Here is a 16,685-nt window from a genome sequence, read left to right as displayed (position 1 = left end):
CATGTTTCCTTTGTGAAGATCTGGCATTCCTCCACTGCTGCATCAAAGCTGATGGAGACTTTACTTGTCACCAGGAAAACCATTGCTTCCTGCAAGCTCTGGTCATATGTACATTGGGTTTGTGGTCATCTTCTCCCAGGTGGTTCTGCTGACTGGCCCACCTGCACCCAGGGAAGCCAAGTCACCTGATGTGGCCTCTGCTGATCCTGATCCTGCAGCTGCTCTGCCCACCCCGCACTGTGTGTGTCAAAGAAAGGCAGAGAGTTGGAGAACCTGTGCTATGAGGAGTGTGGCCTTTTCTCCCTAGACAACAGGATTTCTGCAGAGGACCTTATCACAGTATTTTAATGAATAAATGGGATCAACCAAGAGCCCTGAGAGTTTCAGCATAAGGACCAACATGGAGGGGCTGTCCATGAGGGACACATGCCGAGTGAAGAAGAACTGGAGATGATTTGAGTGCTGGCAACTGAGACCAGTGCTTAGGTCTCAGCAGGAGCAGATGAAGCCTTGGTTTCTGGACATAGCAAGATGTGCAGAGGGGCCAGTAAGATGGAGAAAGATCATGTCTCTGCTCTGAACTGAGAGCAGGAGCATGTGTGGAACGTCACAGGCTTCATGGGACACTCTCTACCTGAGTTATTTGTCTGAGCTCAGCAGTGCCTTGAAGAGTTCCTTTGCTGCATACAGGAGACCATGGATATCTGGGGGATGACATGGATTAGAGCATTAGATCAAGCCTGAAGGCAAAGGAATTCTTATATCTTATCCTCACTGCTGCCACCCTTTGAACTTATGATTTCATTGATGGCCTCTGTTTGTGCAGTAGTCAAGGATGTCTTTGTTTGTGCCAAGAGAAAGAACACAGACGAAAATCCACTGCAAGGACTCCCACCCCCTGCCCTTTTTAACTTTGTACATGAGCAGATTGTAAGAGTCGCCACAGAAAAAAGGAGAACTTAGAAGGCAAGGTATGAGAGCACAAGGAGACCACAGTCACTGAGATGCAGTGGAGCTCCTGCATGGTGTCCATCTGCCTGCCATGCAGAGGGAGAGAGGGCAAAACGTCCTGACTTAGACTGGCCTGGGGAGACACAGAGAACAAGTGCTAAGTAAGAGCAGAGGGGAGGAAGCTCTGTCATGCCCCTCACGTGGAAGCTCTTGGGTGTGTGGGCAAGAAGCACAAAAGGGGTGCCCATTTCCTGACAACTTGGACAAAACCAAACCACTCAGAAATTTCCCAAGTGAACATCACCTGCCCACAAGGAATGCCAACATACCTTGATCTGAGACTTCTACCTCAGAAATCTTTGAGCCTTTCATCCCAGCACTTACAGAGTGAGATGTTCACATAGGAAAGCACGTGGCAGAAGCCAGGAAATGGAAAGGCCACAGTGCAGGAAAACCAGGACACAGACCCTACCATTAACTGGGATGGTGCACACTTCACATGACCTGGTCAGAAAATTATGACTTCCACGAAGGTGCCTCTGGGCTTGAGGCAGGGCAGGACTGCTATAAAAGGCAGCCCAAGACTCTGCTCTCTCATCCACTTCTCTCACCTCTTCCTCCTCCTCAGGAATCAGGTGAGTGGGAAGCCTCTTCTCCTCCTCCTCCTCCTTCTTGCCTGGCTGGAGGTCTCAGCTAAGAGGGGCTGTCATAGCGCAGGGCTGGGAGCTGCTTCTGCCGGGTGAGGGTAGGGGAGAGAAGGTCTTGTGCTGACAGTGAGAGGATGGAACTTGGATAAGGTGGCTCCTGGGCTTTGGCCTGGGCATGGCAATGTGGGCCAGGAGGTGCCTGGGCTGCAGGGCGTCAGGGTGCAGTGCTGCTTCTCATGTGTCCTCACTTTGTGCTTCTCCCTGCCCTCTGTGCCAGGTGCACCTGTGACCCCAAGCCATGTCCTGCTGCCAGCCCTGCAACCCTTGCTGCCAGCCCTGTGGCCCCTGCCCGCTGGCCAACAGCTGCAATGAGTGCTGTGTCAGGCAGTGCCAGAGCTCCCACGTTGTCATTGAGCCTCCTGCTGTGCTGGTGACCCTGCCCGGCCCCATCCTCAGCTCCTACCCACAGAACACCGCTGTGGGATCCTCCACTTCTGCTGCTGTTGGCAACATCCTCAGCTCTGGTGGAGTGCCCATCAGCTCTGGGGGCTTTGACATCTCCAGCATCACCAACTGCTATGGTGGCAGCAGATGCCGTCCCTGCTAAATCTACTGGCAACATCCTTGGGCAAGAACCTCCAAGACCTCAGAACATGGTTCTAGGCAGAACATGATTCTGGGCAGGAGATAGAGCTTCTGGACATTCTCTTTACAGTTTGGGGGTGATTCCTTTCTCCTACTATTCCATCTTCTTTCTTTGCTGTCCACGTGTCCCCAGGCCCCCCCCGGGGACCTGTTTGCCTCTCTTCCTCTTTAGGGCAGGCAGATGGACACCCTGCAGGAGCTCCACTGCATCTGTGAGCCATGTCCTTTTCTTGAGACTCAATAAAGTACTTTTGCATCCAAGCCTTAGCCTCTGAGTCATCCTTAATTTTCCATCAAACTTTACATATTGCTTAGGGGAAATGGTGGAGGAAGAAGGAGGATCAACTCCCCTGAAGCTGACAAAGTCATACCTGGCTACTCATCAGCCAAAGCTCATCAGGAAGACCATGGCTCCAAAGTTTGCAAAAGTTGTGTAGGGAAACAGCAATGTCTGGGGACAGCCTATAACCTCACTTCTTCCTCCCCTCCGTTAGCTGGTCTGCAGTCCATGTCCTGCACACAGGGGCGTGGGTAGATGAGATACACTTCCTCAGCACAGGCAGGACCCAGCTGGTATCCCAGACATGCAGGACTGAGGTAATTCACAAGTTTCCTATCAGCCACACACAGGCTAATGCAGTGATAAATGACTTTAAGCTGAATTTGTGCAAATGTCTTACCACTTTATTATAAATTTGTAACATTTCTCGCCTGTATGAATGTATGCAATTTGTCCATCAAATTTTTTCTGGATGAGTCCTTTGATCAAACCAGTGCCCACTGCTGGGTTAGCCTTTGATTGACAGTCCACGCTCACTTTGTGACCTCCTTCCTGTGTTTGTACTGTACTGTGTTGTGCTTGTCTCCAGGAGAAAGAACAAGGATGTTTGTTGCAAAAATGGGCTGCTTACCTGTGTACGGTCCCTTCTCCAGCCACGCCCTGTTTCTCACAGTGCCTTCTTACCAACAGTCCTTGGTTGGCTCCCTGGATATCTGTTATTAGTGTTTGATACACCTTAACATCTGGGCTTCTGTGCCACTTGTGGCTCAAACATCCACATGGACTTGGACTGGAAAAGGAGAAGTAGAGAAAGAGAAGGAAGAAAAACTATATACGCTATCCGTGAATTTGGAGGTTAATTTCTCTATAATCCCCCACATTTTAATATACAATCTGATTAAGAAAATAAAAGGCAAAAAGGTTAACATCAGAGGACAATCATAGGGTGCACCATTTTATCATGAGCTTCAGTTGCTCTTGGTGACCATCCAAATAAAATGTCTCAACGGTGGTGTTCTCTGTCTTTCTTTGGTTGCTCCATCACCCTGTGAATTTTTCTATATCAGGATGAATGGTAATCAAAATTTTCTGTCCATTTTCTCGAACTTCCCTCAATAGCATTTTTCGCATCCTAGTGACGTTCATTCAGTAGGAATAGGCTGCTTCTCTTAAGTCAATGTATAATTATAACAATTGGTAAGATTTAAGAGGAGCTAAATAACTAAAATCACATCCCATAATGTCAACAAAGTTACAAGCACAAATACTAGGATACTTATATGTACAATAATGTTGCCTACAAATACAAAATCACAAGCACATCCATTCCATCAGGCCCATACTCTGTGCTCTAGGGGCTAGAGTGCATCTCTATTGGGACTTAATCCTGACACAATGATTTGGTATATATTGAAGCACCATGTACTGTTAAAACAAAAGGTGTGCTTACTATTAGTGGGATCATAAAGGAAAATTACTAGTTGCTACTGTTATCTAGTTGCTAGGAGTGGATTTCCCTTTTGTATTTTCCCAGGTTACCTTTGAAATGCCACCTGCCTTTGTAATTGCTGCCCCAGTAAATTGCACCCACAAGAGAGAAGCGTGTAGTGCAGAATGCCTATGGTTATCATATTGATTAACATAAACAAAAGCAGTGAGGGTTTCAACCTGTGGGTTGAGCTTGTTGATTTGTCAACCATATTTGCTTCCTGCTGGCAATGACTGCTCCTACAAAAATGATATAAGCAGTTCTTTGATAAGTAACTTAATCTTTAGTGGGATGTGCTGGCACAATTCCCGGTAATGTTCCTGGAAAGATAAAACAGTACAAGTCTCAGCAGAGTTGGCCTGGACAGGTTACTCCTTAATTGCTCAAGGTGTATAACAGCTAGGAGTAATGAACTTTTCCTGCTCAGAGTATCTCTGTTCTGTCTCTTTAAATGCAGTTTAGTCGAATAATAAAATTATTATTCCAGTCCTATGAGAGGCCGGGACTGGGGGTCTGCTTCTGTTCGCTGCTGCTGCTGTTGTTTGTTTGTTTGTTTGCCTTGTTATACTTACTCTAGTAAAGAACTGCTGTTCCTTTGCCTGTGTCTTTGTCTGACAGCCCCATAATTTCAAATTTATAATTATTTAGAGGGTAGGGTGTAATATTTTCCATTCCATGAAGGTTCTCGCCTTCCTTGGCAGACACCTGTCTTTTAAACAAAGACAATTGTCAATGTATGGTAGAGTGAAAGAGAAGCAAGAGAGAGACATTAAATGAGAGAAAGAAAGGAAGACAGGTCACCAGTCCTGGCTCGAGCATTGATTCAGCTGATGGAGTATCCAGGCAGAACAAGGCCATTTATCTCAGAAAAGTGCTGTCCTGCCTCCACATGGCCCTTCTCCAGCCACATTCCATTTGTCCTCACAGCTTCTTAGCAAGAACCCTCAGGTGGCTGCACAGCCATCAATCTGTGGCTTTGAGACATGCGCAAGAGTCCCGCTTCTTCAGTGCTCCTACACCAGTGCTTAGTGAGATGGACACGGATGGTGCTTGTGCCATGAACTCTGGGCAGGAATGGCATGGGAGGAACCAAACAAGATCCATAGGGACACTGTGTGCCTGAATTTTTGAGTCCAGCTGTGCCTTCAGGAGTTTCTGAAGAGGCTATGAGAAAAAACAGGATGTGGCTGGAGAAGGGGCCATACAGAGGTAGGACAGCATTTTCCTGGAACAACCAACCAACCTTGCTGTAGTTCCTGAAGAGAAGCAAAACATGGGACAGTACAAGGAGATGAATGAGGTCACAATGTGCATATGGGCTGTAGGGGAGGATCAAGGTCACCAAAGATCCCTGAAACTTCCCACCCATTTCCAGAAAGGTCTGAAAGAACAGACTGTGTATGAGAACTCATAGAAAGCAAGAAACCTGTAACTGGGGCAGTTACCTATCCATGGAAAGGTATCCCCCAAATCTGGGCACTGCCCCCAGGAGCTTGGACATCCAATGGACTAGACTAGCACAGATGGATGGATGCTGAAGCCAGGACTGACACCTCACCCACTGGATTGATGATGGTACCAGGACTTTTTATTCTCTCTGTTTCTCTTTCCCTCTATTTCTTTCAATTTCCCCCTCATTAACTTATCTCTCCCTCTTTAATTTCTCTCTTCTCTTTCACCAAGCTACTTAATCCAAAACCCACTGTCATGTGCTTATATAGTAGGTGTGGGACTACTATAACATATCAAGATCCACACTAAGCATGTAATTTACAAATAATTTCTTTAAAATGCAGACCATTTCTTTTGACTGTGAGCATTTATGAGCTTTTGAGTGATTTCTACACTTTAAGGGTGGGACCCCATGGTAAATTGATTGGCACATACTGATCCCATCTTCTGCATCACCTCAGCCCTGCATGTCTGGACAGCAGCTGGGTCCTGCCACGTGCTGAAGCACTCTGTGATGTAACTGTCTTGTCTGCTTTTGACCACATGTGCTGCTCATGGACCTTAGACTGGGTAATTCAGGGGAGGAGAAGGAAGAGATGAGGCTGTAGGCTGATCCCAGACATTGCTGTTTCCCACGCTCTGCCCATCCACCTTCTGCCCTGAGCTGACTGGAACAGTTGCCACAGAAAGAAGAACAACTTAGAGGCCAAGGCTTGGATGCACAACTTTAATGAATATAAAGTAGAAACAGAGGTGGCTCACAGACAGCACCAGGAGCAGCCACAAAGATGCAGTGGAGTTCCTGCAGGGTGTCCATCTGTCTGGCCAAAAGAGGGAGGGAGGGAGGGCAAAATGTCCCCCTAGGCTGGCCTTAGGAGACAAAGAGAGCAAAGGAAAGATAAAAAAAGTAGAAGGGAACAATGGGCTCCAGGGAACAACCTGTAGTGCATGGTGCTGGCTCAAGAACACCTCCAGCACGATAAGGGACCTGTGAGATGTTTAATGAAGCGATTGAGGATTGGAGGAAGAAAAATGAGACTAGGGGTCTGAAATGACCCAAGAGAGGAGATAAGTTTTCCTTTCTCTCAGTGTTTGTAAATTTTCACGTAGTAACAGCTTCTAGACCAAACAGGCACAAACCAGCATATTAACTAATGTTTCCCATCATTTAAGACATAATTCAAGGCTTCAGTCAGGAAGACATTGATGGACAGGTTATATCCATCCATACATGGGAGAAATGTGATTTAATACAGAAGCCATAAATCCTATGCACCAACTCAAACGAAACTCATTTACCAGACTATATCCTGAGTATATGACTGGCACCAATCCTAACTTGTGAATTACCTCAGCCCTGCATGTCTGGACAGCTTTGCCTGCCTGTTTTCAGGGAGTGCATCTCATCCGCTTGTGTCCTTGTGTGGGAGACACTGACGCTAGACTGTTGCAGTTCAAATTTATTTCATTGATTCCTTGTTTAAGTGGTTTGTTTTGTTGTACCCCTATGTTCTCCCGAGTTGGTTTGTCCCTGGGTTGTACCCTCCCTCAAAACTATCCCTCATGCCATTCCCCACTCCTTGTTCCAGCTCTTTCCCTGCCTGTCAAGGTAACCCAGCCCCTTATTCTTGAACCTTTCCCTGCCACTCTTACCTTGGGCCAATCCCAGACTGCAACACCTCTTTGGAAGTCCTGTAAACTTTTCAGCCCCATTGGCCCATGTGAGTGGACCTCTCCTCCCAACTACCCTGATTAGTTCTGACGTGTTTATGTAATCCCCTCGCTCCTCCCTTGATAGCTCTCCGTTGGTTGTTTGTATCCACGCCTGATTTGTAACTGTATGAAACCCGAGCACAGCAGGACCTAAGACTATTTGTTCCTAGTCCCTTCACTTGGAACCTGAAATCTTCCCTGTTGGAACCTCAAGAGCCGAGAGCTTCTTCCTTTTCCTTTGCCTGATCCCTGCTGTGGCTGTGACATTCTTCACTATAGAGCAAGCTGCTCTTCAGGTTCAGTTGCAGGCAAGATCCAAACCTCAGCTGTTCCCCTCTCCTGGTGTGGTGCCAGAGTTTCGCCAGAGGTAGCCCAGGCTCCAGTGGCTGCATCACTAGACTAGGTGAGGGAGTGGAGGAGAAAGAGGAGATGAAGCTGTGAGCTGGATCCAAAAATTCCTGTTTCCCTTCACAAGTGTTGCCTGATGTCTCCCTGATGGCCTTTAGCTGCAGAGTAGCCAGGGGGGATTTTGTCAGCTCCAAGGAAAAGGGCAGGAAGAAAAATCCACTGCAGGGAATTACACTCTGTGTTACCTCCAACTATTTTCTCTGAGTGGACTGGAAGATTTTCTAGAGAACAAAGAAGGACTTAGAGACCCAGGCTTGGATGCAAAACAACTTTATTGAGTGTAAAGAAGAAAAGGAGTTGGCTCACAGAGAGCACCAGATGCAGCCACTAAGATGCAGTGGAGCTCCTGCAGGGTGTGCATCTGCTTGCCCAAAACAGGGAGCGAGGGTCACATGTCCCCTTTAGACGGGCCTGAGGAGACATGGACAGTGAAGAAAAGAGGAAAAAAAGGTGGGAGAAGGGAACAATGTCTTGATGCTGTAAACACAATGTTCCAAATCTTTATCTCATGCCCAGATGTCTGTTCTGAGGTCTTGGAAGTTCATGCCTAAAGACTTTGCCAACAGATTTAGCAAGGACGGCATCTGCTGCCACCATAGCAGTTGGTGATGCTGGAGATGTCAAAGCCCCCAGAGCTGATGGGCACTCCACCAGAGCTGAGGATGTTGCCAACAGCAGCAGAGGTAGAAGATCCCACGGCGGTGTTCTGTGGGTAGGAGCTGAGGATGGGTCCGGGCAGGGTCACCAGCACAGCAGGAGGCTCAATGACAACGTGGGAGCTCTGGCACTGCCTGACACAGCACTCATTGCAGCTGCTGCCCAGCGGGCAGGGGCCACAGGGCTGGCAGCAAGGGTTGCAGGGCTGGCAGCAGGACATGGCTTGGGGTGACAGGTGCACCTGGCACAGAGGGCAGGGAGAAGCACAAAGTGAGGACACATGAGAAGCAGCACTGCATCCAAACACCCTGCAGCCCAGGCACCTCCCGGCCCACATTGCACTGCCCAGCCAAAAGCCCAGGGGCCACCTTAGCCAAGTCTCAGCCTCTCTCTGCCTTGTCTCCCTTGCCCTATCCCATCAGAAGCAGCTCCCAGCCTTGCGCTATGACAGCCCCTCTCAGCTGAGACCTCCAGCCAGGCAAGAGCTGCTCTTGGAGCAGCAGCAGGAGGACCAGGAGAAGCAGCTTCCCACTTACTTGGTTCCTGAGGAGGAGGTGAGTGAAGTGGATGAGAGAGCAGAGACTTGGGCTGCCTTTTATAGCAGTCCTGCCCTTCCTCAGGCCCATAGGCACTTTAGTGGAAGTCATAATTTTCTGAACAGCTCATGTCAAATGCAAACTATCCCAGCTAATAATGGGGCTGAGTCCTGTTTTCCTGTACTGCTACCTTTTCATTTCCTGGCTAATTCCGCGTGCTTTCCTATATGAAGATCTATTTCTGTAAGCACTGGGATGAGGGCATCAGTGATTTCCGAGGCAGAATGACGTCAGCATGGGCAGAAATCTTCGTTTAATTGTTATTTGCATTCTCTGTGGGCAGGTGATTTTTACCTCTGTCGTTCCTGTGGTCTTGGCCATGTCAAAGTTGTCTGAAAATGGGCATTGTTCTTGTGCTTCTCTCCCACGTGCCCAAGGACTCTGTTGTGAGGGGACATACTGCATTTCCACAACAGAGTTCTCTGCTAATGACGTTTCCTGACCTTATTTGAATGTACATTTTTTTGTTTGTTCCATGAAGCTATGTGTGAGCTCGTGTGTCAGTCTAGGCTTGTAGTAAAATTCCCGGTGAAATTAGCAGGAAGATTATTCTAGGGGGTATTCAGAAACACAGGATTAAAATGTCAGTAATTTTTCACAACCAGTGTGAGTTCATTAGAGGAAAACCCTGCTTGTCAAACCTAATTTCCCTTCACAACAAGATGACCCACCTAGCTGATGAATGGTAGCAAACTGATGCAATCTTTTTAGTATTTCTCTGACATTTGTGATACTGTTTCTCACAGGATCCTTCTGGACAAAATGTCCAGGACACAGCTAGATGAATGCATTATGTGATGGTTGAGCAGCTGGCTCATGGGTCATGCACAAAGGATGACTGTGGTGGGCTGACATCTGACTGGCAAATGGTTTCCAATAAGGTTCCTCACTTTTAGGGTCAATCCTCTTCAAGACCTTTATGAATAACTGGAATGCAGGACTTGAACAAATACTAAGTTTGCAGAGCATGCAAAACTGGGAGGAGCTGTCAACTCCCTCAAAGGCAGAGAGGCTCTGCTAAGAGACCTCAACAAATTAAAGGTAGGCAATCACTAACCATATCAAGTTCATTAAGGGCAAGTTCCAGGTTCTGCACTTGGGATGGGGCAACCCTGGATGTACAAAGAGACTAGGGGCAGAGGCTGGAGATAAGAGCTGAGGAAAGAGACCTGGGGGTCCTCATTGATGGCAAGTTGGATATGAGTCAGCAGTGTCCTGGCAGCCAGGAGGGCCAAGAGTGTCCAGGAGGGGCATCAGGCACAACATTGCCAGCTGGACAAGGGAGGGGATTGTCCCACTCTGCTGAGCATGGGGGTGGACTCGCCCTGAGTTCTGGGGGTAGTTTTGGGCGTCACAATATAAGAAAGATTAAGCTGTTAGAAAGTGTCCAAAGGAGAGACACAAAGGTGGTGAAGGGTCTGGAGGGAAAGCCTTATGAAGAGTCACTGAGGTCACTTGGTTTATTCAGTCTGGGTAAGGGGAGGCTGAGGGGAGAACTCAGTGCAATCTATGACTTGTGGAGGGGCAGACACTGATCTCTTCTGTCTAATGACCAGGGACAAGACTCAAGGGAAAAGCATGGATTTGTGTTAGGAGAGGTTTAGGTTGGCTATTAGGAAAAGATTCTTCCCTCAGGGTAGTCAGGCACTGAACAGGCTCCCCAGGGAATGGTCAGAACCCCTAAGGCTAACAGAGCTCAAGGAACATTTGGACAATGTTCTCAGGCACAGGGTGGCATTGTTGGGGTGTCTGTGCAAGGCCAGTGTTGGGTTTGATAATCCTGATGGGTCCATTCTGAATCAGGATATTCAGTGAGTCCATGAATCTATGAGTTAATATGTGACAATAGTAATATTAAGGAAATGGTCCTAATTAGCTGCACCTGTTCCATTTCCTGTAGGAATTAGAGAGGACATGAGATGGCTGGGGTTTTTTGGGCATTTCTTTTGACTCTTTAAGTGTGACTAATAATACCATTTTTCTTGAGAAAGTCTGGTAGTGGGGAAAATAGATTGAGGGGGTGGTCATTGTAAGAAGAACCCAGGAACAGTCGCACACAACAGAGTCTGCTTCAGCCAGCTCCTAAATGGATGCACTGTTGCCCCACATGAGCAAATTAGCAATGCTGGTGGTGTCTCCATGAAGGCACATTCAGGAAAGGGCAGCACACTCCACTAGAAGTGAGGGATGACCCAAAAAATGTGAGACAGCAAGACCAGAGAAAGGGGAGGAGGAGAAGTTGCACCAGGCAATGGTGCAGAGGTTCCCAGGTAGCCCATGGAAGAGACAATGGTGCAGCAAGTATCCACAGAGAAGCCCATGGATGATCCCATGCCAGAGCAGCTAAATAGACCCTGCAGGAACAGACCCTGTGGTCTGTGCAGAGCCCATGCTGAAGCAGGCTCCTAGCAAACTGGTGGCCCCTGGAGGACTCAAAGTGTACAACTGAAGCCCATAGGCATGATGCACACTTGACATGATCCAATCTCAATAGTTTTCAGTCTCTGGGAAGAGCTCATACTTGAGCAAGAGTAAACAGCGACATGAATGAACAGTTGTGTACAGACCACAACCTCACATTCTGCATCTCACTGCACTGCTTCAGGGTGGAGAAAACAGAAGAATGAAAGAGGGAAGTTGAAGCTGTGAAATAGAGGTGAGGATGGAATGAAGATGATTTTTTTTTTTTTTTTTGGTGGCTTCTCATCATCCTGCTCTAGTTTTAACTGTCAGTAAGTTAAATGAATGTTCCCCAAGCCACGTGTCCTTTTCCATGGCTGTTATTGATATGCAACTCTTCATCTTGAGCTGTGACCATTTCAACCTTACTTTTGCTCCTGACCCATAGAGGAAGGAAAGGGAGGGAGCAAGCATCTGGGGCACTGGAAGCCAGCCAGGGTATTTCTGGTTTTATATTAACCATGGGAATTAGAGGTGCATAGTATAGTAGTCCTTTCCTGGCTATGTTTTCTGCTTCCTGTTTGTCCCAGCAGGAGCAGTGTTCTCCTACTGTTTTTCCCCTTGTTATTAATATTTTGATCAAATAATCAATGTTATGATATAGAAAAGGTTAGCTATGATTATAAGTAGAAAATAGTGAAGAATAAGATATAGAGATATTAGGAGTGCTGTGTTTAAAACGTGCAACCATAGAAAGAAACCTCACCAAGAGGTTACTGGACCCTTATGTTTCAGTCAAGAAACCGTAGAGACCATTATGCTCACCAGTTATGCTTGCAAACCCATTAGCCTTCCCATCTTGATTTTAATATCAAGGATTGCAATCAGTAGACCTTAGGAGAGATGAGCAATGATTGTTTTAGGATAAGAAAATTGATTAAGTTATTGACTATATTGACTATTGGAACCAATCAAAGTAAAGGTTAAATTTAGGAGTAGGCATAGTATGCATAATATGTAAAAGAACTTACGTAATGATTCAACAGAAAATGTTTATAAAATTAATGGATTTTGTTTGTTAGGTGGAACATGTTTTTGGAGGAGCTAGCTCCAGTGTTCTGGGCACTTGCAACAAAAAAGCATCTGCCTATTTGCATCAAAGTGGTGCTGGATGAGTTTCTTTTATCCCAGTTAGTGATGCCCTCAGGGGATGGAGGGCAATTAGGTAAACTGGTCCTTGTACTTGTCAACCTGGAGACCAGTGGCAGGTTTACAGCTTCTTTTCCTAACCCTCCATCCCTCACTGCCTTTGACTTACAGCCATTCACTCTCCGTGTTTCCCAGACAGGACAGTCCAGAATATCTCAGCTGTCTTTATAATCCCAAATTTCTGAGATTCCCCATGAGCTTCAAGTGAGATCGGATCTAGGTGGGCATGGTACAGTTCTCGTGTCTTGACACCCAATAGGAGGCCCTTCAGTGTGAGGTTGAGCTAGGGGAAAGGGCCTTAGTTCTCCCCTGAGAGCCCAATTTCTCCCATACACCCAGAGATCAGCAAACAAAAATTCATTTTGTGTGAAGGTCTGGGGTTACTGCCTAAGGGAGAATGAAAAGGTGGTGTTCCAGTGCCTCACCAGTGTCGCAGTAAAGAATTTATTCTTAATATTTATTTTAAAACTACCTTCCTTCAATCTAAAGCAATTTATCTTATGACTACATGACCTTGTAAAGGGTCCCTCTCCAGCTTTATTTTAGAAGATCTTTAGGTACAAGGTGCAATAGGATCTCCCCAGAGTTTTCTCTTCTTCAGGCTGAACAACCCCAACTTGTTAAACACGTCTTCATAAGAGAGGTGCTCCAGCCCTCTCATCTGCTTCATGGGCCTCTTCTGGACTAATTCCAGCAGTTCCACATCCTCCCTTTGTTGGGGATCTGCTGTGATAGTGGTCCCAGACCTAGAGACAATATTCCAGGTGGGGTTCAAGGCTGTGTGCTGCCTGGCATGTGTAATGCAACTTCACAGCTTCCTTTTACCCCTCTCTTGCAGCCTTGATTTGTATTAACTCAGGAAGCCAGAAGCTCCCTGAGGTGTCAGAAGAAGCAGAATGCAACTTAGCAGCAACTGCCCAGGTCCTTCATCCCGTTGGAAGAGTCCTGGTCCTAGCATTCCAGGCTCCTCCAGAGGTTCTGAGTGGCTGCAGAGCAGCGATGTGAGAGCTGGGATGTCATCACAGTATTTTTGTAATTAAATGGGATCTACCAAGAACACTGAGAGTTTTTCAGCACAAGGACCCACAATGAGGGGCTGTCCTTGGGGGTCACACACTGAGTGAAGTGGACCTGGAGATGATTTGAGTGCTGGCAACTGAGACTAGTGCTTGGGTCTCACTAGAAGCAGGTGAAGCCTTAGTTTCTGGACAGATGGAGAGCCAATTCCTAATGGATCTGAAGATCAACATGCTGCAAGATTGGGCCAATGAGAGAGGTCAGTAATGCCTCTGTGATGATATATTTAAGAAGAAAATCAAAACAAAGTCACACAGTTGTTTTCCTCATAGGTAAGAGGAGGAGGTGGGAACATGTGAGGGAAACAACATGGCAACACTAAGGTCAGTGGAGAAAGAGGGGCAGGAGGTGCTCCAGGCGCCAGAGCCGAGATTCTTCTGCAGGCCACGGTGAGACTATAGCAAAGCAGCTGTGCTCCTGCAGCCCATGAAGATCCACAGGGGATGCAGAGATCCACCCACAGCCCATGGTGGAGGTGCCCACGCTGGAGTGGGTGGATGCCTGGAGGAGGCTGCGATCCAGTGGGAGACCCAGTGGAGAGAGGGGGCCCTGCTCCAAGGCTGGAGCAGTTTGCCCTTGAAGGACTGCACCCCGTCCTTGAAGGACTGCACCCTCTGGAGAGACCCAGGTTGCACCAGTTTTGGGAGGACTGTGTGCCCATGGGAGGGCTGCTGCTTGTTAGAGTGGACCCACGCCAGAGAAATTCATGGAGAACTGTCTCCCATGGAAGGGGCTCCATGGCCTCACAGGGGAAGGACTCTTCTCCAGGAGCAGCGGAAGAAAATCTCCATGATTAACTGATCCAAAAACCCCCATGCCCTGTCTCCCTGCTCTGTTGGTGGGAAGGAGGGAGGGGCTGGGGAAGAAAAAGGTGTTTAAGGGGATTATTTTGCTTCTCGTTATCCTCCTCTGATTCTGGTAGTAATGAAGTCACTTTGCAACTTTAAGTTGAGCCTGTTTTGCCCTTGAATTGTTTTCTCCTGGTTCTTATCTCACTCATAAATCCTTAAATCTTTTGTTATATTTTTTTCCCCTCTCCACTGCCCAGCTGTAGCAGAGGAGAATGAGCTTGCAACTCTTCTGGGTGCCTGGTGTTGGGCCAGTGTCAAACCATGACACTTTCATAGCTTGAGCATACTTGATACCAATTCCAACTTGTGAAATATCTGAGAACTGAATATAACAACAGCCACTGTGCCCTTTAGCCATGTGCTAAAGGAGGTATGAGGTGTGCTGGCCATGTACACTGGGCAATAGAAAAGAGGAAAAGGAAGAGGTGAAGCTGTGGGCTGTTCCCCAGCACTATTGTTTTCTATCACCACTGCCAGTGTATTTTGGATTAGTGGTCTAATTGCCTTTGGCTGTAGAGTAGCAGGGGATGTCTTCATCAGCTCCAAGGGAAAGGGCACAAAGTAAAATCCACTGCAAATATCCCACCCTCTTCTTGCTCTTTTTCCTGAACAGACTAGAATAGTTCCTACAGGGAGGATGAGGGGCAGACATTAAGATGCAGTGGTGATCCTTCATGTTGTCTGTCAGCCTCTCCTGACAGAGGGCAACATGTCCTCATTAGACTGGCCTGGGAGATAAAGACAACAAAAGAAAGAGGAAAGTGGAAGAAGGAAATAGCAACCTGAAGCTCTGTCATGTGCCCAAACAATGGAGACCTTGGGCATGCAGGTGAGAAGCACAAGAGTGGTGCCCCTTTCCTGACCACTTTGCCATAAACAAATCTACAGGCATGAAACAGGTTCATATCACCTGGCCACAGGGGATGTGGCCAGCCCTTCATCTGAGCATTGTGCCTGTGCTGATGTCTTTCTGCCCTGAAATTCCTGAAGCTCTCATCTTGACACTTACAGAAGTTTGCATAAAAGTAAGCACGTGGAATACTCTAGGAAATGAAAAGGCAGCAGAGCAGGAAAACAGGACACAGCCCCATTATTAGCTGGGATAGTTTGCATTTGACATGAGCTGTTCATAAAATTATGACTTCCACTAAGGTGCCTCTAGGCTTGAGGCAGGGCAGGACTGCTATAAAAGGCAGCCCAAGTCTCTGCTCTCTCATCCACTTCTCCCACCTCCTCCTCCTCAGGAATCAGGTGAGTGTGAAACCCTTTCTCCTCTTCCTCCTTCAAGAGCAGCTCCTGCCTGGCTGGAGGTCTCAGCTGAGAGGAGCTGTCATAGCACAGGGCTGGGAGAGGGCAGGGGAGAGAAGGTCCTGTGCCAACAGAGAGAGGCTGGGACTTGGCTGAGGTGACTCCTGGGCTTTGACCTGGGCAGGGCAATGTGGGCCAGGAGGTGCCTGGGCTGCAGGGTGTTTGGGTGCAGTGCTGCTTCTCATGTGTCCTCACTTTGTGCTTCTCCCTGCCCTCTGTGCCAGGTGCACCTGTGACCCCAAGCCATGTCCTGCTGCCAGCCCTGCAACCCTTGCTGCCAGCCCTGCGGCCCCTGCCCGCTGGCCAACAGCTGCAATGAGTGCTGTGTCAGGCAGTGCCAGGACTCCCACGTCATCATTGAACCCTCGCCTGTGCTGGTGACCCTGCCTGGCCCCATCCTCAGCTCCTTCCCACAGAACACCGTGGTGGGATCCTCCACCTCTGCTGCTGTTGGCAACATCCTCAGCTGTGGTGGAGTGCCCATCAGCTCTGGGGGCTTTGACATCTCCTGCATCACCAACTGCTATGGTGGCAACAGATGTCGTCCCTGCTAAATCTGCTGGCAACATCCTTGGGCAAGAACCTCCAAGACCTCAGCATCTGGTCCTGGTCGGGAGATAGAGCTTTGGGACACTGTAATTAGAATTTCAAGCCATTGTTCCCTTCTTCTCCTCTCTCCTTTTGCTCTTTCTTTTGCTGTCCATGTCTCCTCAAGCCAGTCTAGTGGAGACATGGTGCCCTCCCTTCCCTCTGCAGCCAAGCAGAGGGACACCCCTAATGGATCCTAGTGGAAGCTCCTGTTGCCCTCTCTGAACCACTCTGAGTATTTTTTTCATCAATAAAGCTTTTTTGCATCCATGTATGGGCCTCTGAGTTCTCCTTCATTCTGTAACAACCCTTTCAGTCTGCTCAGGGAAAATAACTAGAGAAAGAAAATGGTATGATTCCCTGTAGTAGATTTTCCTATGTGCCTTTTCCCTTGGAGCTGACAAAGTCATCCAT

At 47.8% G+C, this 16,685-nt stretch overlaps 1 pseudogene; it reads left to right on the top strand.

Annotated features, from left to right (window-relative positions):
* Positions 1-1,450: 1,450 nt before the first annotated feature.
* On the top strand, positions 1,451-16,237 carry LOC110483418 (feather keratin Cos1-1/Cos1-3/Cos2-1-like; annotated as a pseudogene).
* Positions 16,238-16,685: the final 448 nt, after the last annotated feature.

The sequence above is a fragment of the Lonchura striata genome, chromosome 25, assembly GCF_046129695.1.
Source record: "Lonchura striata isolate bLonStr1 chromosome 25, bLonStr1.mat, whole genome shotgun sequence".
Lineage (NCBI taxonomy): Eukaryota > Metazoa > Chordata > Aves > Passeriformes > Estrildidae > Lonchura > Lonchura striata.
This window is presented reverse-complemented; position numbering and strand designations above follow the sequence as displayed.